A 9,215-nucleotide genomic window follows, 5' to 3' on the forward strand; every position below is an offset into this window, starting at 1 on the left:
TCCGCTGTCAGTCTCCGCTCTAATTAATTGTAATTGACGGCCGCGCGAAGCCTCGCACATTGCTCGCACTGTCCTCCCTCTACATCTCCTCTACCACCTTCTACTCGTTGAGCACCATGTCGTACTGCATAATCGTCCCTAGGAGACCTTCTCTCTCTTTCTCTCTCAATCTCTTCCTCCCCCTCTCCCTCTATATTTCAAAATCTTTCCTAGATCATCAAGAAGAGAGAAAAAAAAAAAGAAACTTCAGCGACATCGATATTCTTATCAATTTGATCGATCAATATCTCTTTAGGATTCCTTTGTTAGATAATATCTTAAAGTTTACGATAATTGGAAATCGTTGAATGTACTCTCTAACTTTTGTATTTATTTTAAGGAATACTCGATGGAAGATCCCTCGAAGAAATTATAAAGAGGAGGCAAAATCGATGGCAAAAAAGAAGCAAATGATGTAACTGGTCGCCCAATTTGCATGATTAGCACTGGCCCTCTTTTTTCTCCGCTTCGGTTAGCCGGTTCGCATCAACGGGCCACGCGCTAGATACTTGGATTCTCACGGTACGTACGCCAATTGGAGTCAACTCATCTAAATACTCTCGTACTACCCACTATTGTCGTTTTCTACAAGCGAGTACAGACCTATTATGTAACTCCTGCGAACGTGTCGACAAATTTGCCCTGCATTCATCAATTTGTACTATAAGTCTCTCGTAAATTCCACTTTTGGAATTTTTCATTTATCTGGGACATTCTATTTTTAGGGTTATACACAAGCGATTTATCGATTGGATATGTAAGAGAATATATGTTGACGATAAGAAAAAGAGAGAGAGCAAAAAAAAAAAGAAAGAAAACAAGAGAAAGAACTAGCTAGAAAAATGAATGTACGGGAATGCCTGTAATTCTATAAGTCTAGGAAACACTAGGTAAATGTGTAACAAACGTGGATTTCTTTCGGAGACGGTTGTTTCCCAACGGCAAAGGAACTTGGGAAAAAAAATTCGAGGCGAGGTGTACGAGAAAGGGAGGAGAGTGAGTTGGACCACGTGGAGTACGATTTCAGTGGTTGACACGCACGCGATATGGCGCCTGGCGATGCACACAGCATTAATAGCACCTGCAAGTACAAACGTACTGTAAAAACATGTACCTGCATAGGTGACTCTTTCTCTCTCTCTCTCTCTCTCTCTCTCTCTCTCTCTTTCTCTCTCTTTCTCTCTTTCTTTCCCACATACACAGTCATTTGCATTCTTCAACGTGCCTATGGGACAGAGTATTTTTTGCGAGTTTCGTGGATGTGCACGTATAATGCATGCAATCCGGACACATAGAAAAAAATATACAGAGAAACGAGCGTGAGCCCGCGCGCGGGTGTATGTATTGGTATATGTATGCGCGACCGACGAAACGGAGCTTCAACGTAATGATATGGTTTTCGGTTTCTGTATTGAAATACGATTCTCAGTGGGGTAGGTCACGCCGCACTGCTAACACCCAGAATGTGTTTGTACTTACGAACGTATAAATACACGTAATACATATAACATAAATACAGCATGCTGATGTATAAATGTTGTAATTTATCCATAGAAGAATAATGTCCTTCGATTTTTATTCGGTTTCTTATTAAAATGGAAAATCCTTATGAGATCGAAAAGCTTCTATCCGTTTGTATATCTAAGATGGACGTGATTGAATAATAATCGTTTCTATTATTTTTCAAGAAATTGGAAAGAAAATATTTTGATGTTAATAGTATCGGATTTTAAATAATATTAATAAATGGAATTATTCCGTAACTAGTATAAAAATTAATAGTCGAGAAAATTGTCTATTATGAAGAAAAATATCCCGCTTAATATCAGCATACTTACAAATAGTTTAATCTATATTCATGGATCAGGTGGTAAGTGCCATCATCACGTTACAAAGTTGTCCTTTCGACGGTTACGAGGCAATGAGTACCGGTGCACCGCTTTAATTCTTGTCTAGGATTACGAACAGCCAACGATCGACTCTCGATAATCACTCACCTGACACTTCGACTTAAGTGCTCCTTGTCCTTGTGTATATTTTCTTCCGTTCTTTTAAAGATATTTGTTTTCGTTCAATTTATTGCTGTTTCCTTTTTTTTTTTTTTTTTTTCTTTCAAATTATACATAATTATGCGTATGATAATAAAAGCTATCACTTTTTTACGAGATACATAAGTACGTACAAAAATCTGGATTGTATTGCAATTTATAAACGTAAAACGTCCCTTGTTGTGTTCTAACGGTATATTGGCAATACATTTTTTACTGTATAAAAATTATAACCAGGAAATAAGTATAAAATAACATTTGTATCCTTACGTATTAGATTGATCCGTCTAAAGGATTATTATAATTCTATCGGAATGTCAAATCTTATCGGATAATTTCTTGTAAAGCGGCATTAAGTCCTACGTCAACGACAATTGAATAGGAGACTCACCCCTAAAGGCGAAGAAGGGTACCGCGTGGCCGCCCTTCTAACCTCGACAAAATGACGTGTCCCATTGGACGGCGTCTCGACCAATCGTGCTAACGAAATTCTATGGTGTCTACTGGCGTTAGGGGAGGGAACTCAAAGGAGAAGACCATCGACATATGTTTCATGAATTATAGTATGTACGATTCGATTTATATATGATCCTATGTAACAATGAAGTCTGGAAATTATGTAATAAAAGATGATATTGAAACGGTTTTCTATTCATCCGATAAATAATTCAATAATAGTAATATCAAAGTCATTTAATAGTAATTAATAAAAGTTTCTCCCATTTGTAAACAAAGTTATTATCCTTTTTCTTTTTCTTTACTTTTATTTTTATTTTTAATATTGTATATTAGATGAATGATCATTCGGAATTTTGTTGTGATATTAATGAAAAGTTCCAAGAAAGATGAACGAAACTGTTGCTCAAAGTCGAACGATCGGAACGTCGAGTAGGCTAGGTCGAGGGTGTACTTAAGTGTACGCACGAAGGGTTCTCGTCCTTATCTCCTATATAAATCGCTATATAAAAGCAATTCTAGGCTGTAGGAATTCGATTCATAAATGTCAAGGATCAAAACGAACGGTTCTTTACTAGTTCTCGCCTTTATTGTCCTACACCCTCCATATCGTATACGTGAAAATCATCGTGTATCACCGATGGTGTCTGGTGTATTATAGAATGGCGCGTGTGCGAGAGGGAGGGAAAGAAAGGAAGAGAGAGAAGAAAAAAGAAAAATAAAGAAAAAAAAAAGAAAGAAAGAGAAAAAGGGCTGCGAGCTCGAAGGGTTTTATCTACCGATTCGATCGGTAGTTACTTAGCACTTCTCCGACGCTCGTTCGATCCTTATCGGTAGCTCGCGAGCCGGCCCTGCCCCCCTAGTTGCCCCGTTAATTTATTGCGGGACCCTGCGGAAAAGGGCTGACGGCTCCACTGCATCTGCATCTTCCTCCATCCCTTTCCATCGTCATCCAGACGTACATTGGAAGGTCTACCGACCTTACCCACCACGACGTTCTTTCTCTCTCTCTCTCTCTCTCTCTCTCTCTCTCTCTCTCTCTCTCTCTCTCATATCGCTCAGGATAGATAGTACCGATAAAATGACAAAAATAAATTAATTATTATAAGGGATTTTTCTATTTCTGAGAATAGTAGAAAAAAACTTACTGTCAAGTTATTAATAATTTTCTTATGAAATTCGTATAGCATATTTTCTCTCTCTTTCTCTCTCTCTCTCTCTCTCTCTCTCTCTCTCTCTTTTGTCATTCTAATTTCTTTCAGATACAACCGTAGTCTAACGTATATCAACGACCAACCGACTGGTTGATTTTATTATGGCGGAAACGTCGAACGGGATCCAATTATTTGTGAGATTCGATTACAAAATACAACAATGCGTTTTACGCGTGAGGAGGAAGAGGAGAAGGAGGAGGAAATGGAGGAGGAGTAGAGCGTGGAGAAGAAACAATGTATATAGGAGAGGGCTGCAATGGTGGTGGCAGTGGCGGTGGAGACGCACTCGGAGGGATGTGTAAGGTGACACCTCTCGGACAGGTCTGGCTTCTCGTCAAGAACCCGTCCGAGATAATCATATTCATAATTCGCGAGTTCGCGGAACATTCTACGTGCACCGAGGTGAGGAAGAATGTCCGCGGCGGAAGGTGACAGATATCTTGACTTCCATGCCGACACAGTAGAACGCACCGTCTTTGTAAACTAATTTTATCTTTCTTAGGTACTTCAGATAGAATTAAGAATGATACTCAGATACGCACAACTTTAAGTAACTAAATAGAAATAAACAAAGGATAAAGGAAAATTTTTATTTAAAGATATATATTGTTATACTCAACAACACGTTTTAATGAAAAAGAACAATCTGGGTCACAATCTGGGTGTTTAGAAATGGCCTTTAAAACAGCAAGTTTATTATGAACTTTTTCAAGCCAGCTCGTAATACACACACATAAATTTATATATATATAAATGCAGGATCTTTTGGAATAAATTTGTGCTGCAATCGAAAGGAATAATTGAAATGATTATATTAGTAGGGACGATTGTATAGTAGACGAAGGTAAGAGACAGTGACAGGATAGAATGATGGTGGGGCCAAAGAGTAAAGGAACTCAGGAGTAAGGCCCAGGCGTACTCCAGCTTGTCTACCTACCACGTGCAGACTCGAAGAGAGAAAGAGGCACGTTGAAGAGATGTTATAGAGGAGGGATAGGGAAGAGGACTGAGGGTAGGTACGGAGAAGGGACACGCGTGATCGTGGCGTCGTGCGTGCATGCACTCATACCTATGCTTAAAGGGATCCGACCGCGTGTGGGTCCGTGGATAGGAGAACGTGTGGATGTTCCAGGCGGGGCCCTGGATGAGATGTAACCCGACACTGAGATGCCCTCCCTTCTCTTCTGACCGACAGAATCCCCCCCTCTCTCTCTCTCTCTCTTTCTCTCTACTCGACAACGTTTTCTTCTTCCTTCGCTCGTATCCTCACGTCCCAAACTAAATCATAACCGTATTATGCCCCTCGACAATGGGACCCGCTCCGCTATACGGCGAAAGCCGCCTCTAATCTGCCACTACGTAGACGTCTTGCTTTCCTTCCTCTATCTCCTTCCTTCGTCTCTTTTTCATTTTTTTTTCTCTCCCCCTCTCTCTCTCTCTCTCTCTCTCTTCTCTCTTTTTTTTCTATATTCTTCGTATATTATCTGCTACGATTTAGATGGAAGTACATAAAACACTTTCAATTTAAATATTGAAAGAAAATTGTCATTAAATTTTACCATTACAATGCCTTAATAATTGTTATTAATTTTCTTCGTAAACGATGTTAATATGTTTATTATAAAAAGAGATTATATAGTAATGTGATTCTATGAAAGTGAAAATCAAAAGGAGAAGAAGAGAAGGGACCAATAAAAACAATAAAAACAACAACAGCAGGTAACCAAAGAGAGAGAGAGAGAGAGAGAGAGAGAGAGAGAGAGAGAGAGAGAGAGAGAGAGAGAGAGAGAGAGAGAAACCAGCCTCGCGGCAAAACGTCGGAGACGGAATTTAAAATTCACAAATTAGTCCGTCCATTACACCCTCGATCTAATCAGGTCGGCTGATCTCGGTGGACCACCCTCCTACCCGCGAACGTGTCCCCCTTTCCTTTCTCCTTCTCTCCAACCTTCTAAATACTAACTTTCTTTCTTCGTCGTCCCGTTCTTGTCGACCTGGTGCACCTCGTTCACAACGAGAACGCGCTTCCTGGAAAGCGTGGGTGCTTCCACCGAGCGGACAGGATCAGGATCTAGGCGTCCACAAATCATAATGTGACTTTAGAGATCCTACGTAGATATCCCCTTCTCCCTTCCATCTCTCTCTCTCTCTCTCTCTCGGTCTTTTTCCATTTCTTTTATTTTTTTTTTTTTCGTTAATTTTCCTTTTTCCCGAAGGACCGTCGTTATCCCCTTTCGTGATTCTATTTTCTCTAAAATTTGTTAAGTCCGTTTTAACTTCTATTTTATTGATTCTATCCTTGTCTTTTCTAGGATCGACGACGACGAGGGAGCATGCGAAATTCAAGGAAGAACTATCGAGCATACATATGCACGATGTTACCACACGTACGTATGTGTATATCCTATGCTCGAAGAGAGGGGGCCCTTCGTGCTTGTTTCTAATGGCCCAGGGATTTCCTTACACACAAAAGCCAAGTGGAAGAGAGTGACTGATCGTCGCGGGCACCGCGAATAAATTACGTGGCAGCCTATGCGGCTGCATAAATTAATTTTAGCTGGACTGCCCATAAATATTTCCCCCTTCGAAATCATACATTCTCTCCTCTCCTCTCCTTGCCTACCGTCTCTCGTCTCGTCTCGTCTCTCTTCCTCGCCTTATATAAAGTCGAGGTGTGTTCTTAGTGATCCACCGTGTACGTCCTGTAAACTGTAATTTACGTCGATAGCGAATCAAGTTTCTTACATCGATCAAGAATCATTATTGGATGGATCTACGATCAAATAGTAAAGAACAGCATAAGTGTTCAATTTGGGTTATCATCATTTTCTATTATTCGTTCCAATATATAACGTTTATTCTTGCGAACGAGAAATAACACGAACAGATGGACTTTTTCCTATCTACCATTGTTAAATTCACATAAATTTTCCTTGTCCTCGTTTATGCTTGAATACCTCGTCATTACTAATCCCCTGATGATCCCGTATTGTAAATAACAGAATATCTTGTAAATTTTACAACTTTTAACATCAAATAAAATATTACTTCCAACATGATCATATATAACCTACATATAATTACACGTACGAATAATTACGTAAATAATAATTAATAATTATGTAATGATTATAACTAACAAACAAAAATATATATATATAATTCGTATCGTATTTTTTTTTACGATGTAAGCTTTTCTATCATTTTTAGATAACGTGTAGCATGTGAAAGGCGTGATAGCGAATTTTCAAAGGAAAAATAAGGCGTTATTCCGTGATCAAAGGCACGTGAAGGTATTCCTATTATAAATGGCATGTAATCGTTGAAAAGCAAAAGGTGACGAGCAGCAATCCGCTTTTCTATCTTCTGTTGGTGTACTTCGCTAACAAGTAGCCATTGTCAGGACCGCGTCAAGATGCTACTTGACGGTATACCCTTAGAATGGACCCTCTTCAGAGAAGACCGTATGAGGTAGAACAAACCCAGAGAAACCTTCCTTCTCTTCCTTCTTTCTTTTTCTTTTTTCTTTTTTCACAAGCATATACCACTTCAGGATAACTATACTACTTCTCGACTCCCTCTTTCGTTCTTTCTTTCTTTCCTTCTTTCTTTATCGTGGCCCAATAAGAAAGAAGGCGAGACATACATATGCAGGACTCTTGCGTACAGTTTATCGTGATGTACGTGTATGCGTGAGAAACACGTACGAAAGAATCTGTGCTACCCTCCGTGGGGTCCAGAGGCTTAACTTTACGATCTCTAGAAATCCCTTCGGGGCTTATGGTCCCGCACTACGAAGCTAATAGAACCAAAATTATAACAGGCCGATGAGCATGCGTCGACTGCTCTTATTCCGCCTGGTTGGCGGTCACGAACAGAGGAATCAAGAAGGATATTGAAAAGACACAGAGAGATAGAAGACCTAAAGAGAAAAAGCAAAAGAAAAAGAAAAAGAGAGAGAGAAGAGAGAGAGAGAGAGAGAGAGAGAGAGAGAGAGAGAAAGTTAATATAATAACAATTAAAAGTTTAAGTTTAACTTTTAAAATACTTATCTTGACATTTATCAACTTTCATTTAAAAATGTTTTATATATATTTTAGTACAAAATAATATACTTTGTTTCTAATTTCGAATAGAATTGTTTCAAAATATTGCTTTAACTCTGTTTTTTTTTCTTTCTTTTTTTTTGTTTTCTTTTTTTTTTTTTTTATAGCTTTCGTTGATATTTGCTCGTCATTTTGATAAAAAAATTTCGAAGATAAACGACAACCGACAACGACCGACAACGACCGACAACGACGACGACAACGACGACGACGACGACGACGAGAAGAGACATATAAGAAAAGGAATTGAGATCGACACAAAGGGGAATGAATAGGAACTACTAGTGGAAGAAGGCAGATGCTCGTTTTCAGGATCGGAAAGCGAAGAAGAGATGAACAAAGAATACCAACAAACACACACGGGGCCCGTTCGTTCGTTCTCTTTACCGGGCAAATATATATCGCGGCACACAAAGAGACGAGAGAGAGAAAGAGAGAAAGAGAGAGAGAGAAAGAGGAGAGAGAGAGAGAGAGACGACGACCAGTTTTTATCTATCATCGCTGATCACTGATACAACTAATAGAACTAGACCGGTGCTCGTTTTGAAATAATTACCGGCACCTATCGTTTCCTTTATCTTTTTCTTTCTTTCTTTCCTTCTTTCTTTCTTTCTTTCTTTCTTTCTTTCTTTCTTTCTTTCTTCTTCCTCTACACTTTCCTTTTGATTTTTTCTTTCTCGTTTTTTTTTTTCATTCTCTCTCATTTCACTTTTCTTTCCTTTTTTTTTCCCTTTCCCAGCTAGTCTTGTTCAGGTAGTTGACGAGAAAAAAACAAGGGCAGAGGCATGCTTTCTCCCTTTGTCGGTTGAGAGAAAAAGAGAGAGAAAAAAAAGAAGTTGTTGAGAAAAAGGTGTTCTCTCTCTCTCTTTCTCTCTCTTTCTCTTGCCCTCATTGAAAAAAGAAAAAAAAAAACAGACAATAATTTTAATATAAACGACAATTAAACGTGCTCTCCAATTATCGAGTAAATAATCATTTTTTGAGGATCAAGTGCGATTAGAAACACATGCGATGATATATATATATATATATATATATATATATATATATATATATATATATATATATATATATATAATATATCGACGTGACACGTATGTGAACGTAGATAATATTTTCTTTTTATTCGTAGATTTTTTTTTTTTTAAATAACATCAACTTACTTGTTATTATTACAGTACGATCGTACATCGATGGATCTTTTATCTCCATTTTTTTTTCTTTTTTATTTATTTTTCTTCTTTATACTCTCGTCTTTTTTCATACTTTTCTTATTCTTATTCTCATTCTCTCATTCTTTCATTCTCCCATTCTCTCTCTCTCTCTCTCTCTCTCTCTCTCTCTCTCTCTCA

At 38.4% G+C, this 9,215-nt stretch overlaps 1 long non-coding RNA gene across 1 annotated transcript; it reads left to right on the top strand.

Moving 5' to 3' along the window:
- LOC124957069 lies at positions 1 to 4,090 on the top strand. The gene is made up of 4 exons (XR_007103436.1): positions 1 to 304; positions 380 to 561; positions 765 to 2,650; positions 3,806 to 4,090. It is a non-coding gene; the product is annotated as an uncharacterized LOC124957069 (long non-coding RNA).
- The last annotated feature ends 5,125 nt before the right edge of the window (positions 4,091 to 9,215 follow it).

Source organism: Vespa velutina, chromosome 24 (assembly GCF_912470025.1).
Source record: "Vespa velutina chromosome 24, iVesVel2.1, whole genome shotgun sequence".
In the NCBI taxonomy this organism is placed as follows: Eukaryota; Metazoa; Arthropoda; class Insecta; order Hymenoptera; family Vespidae; genus Vespa; species Vespa velutina.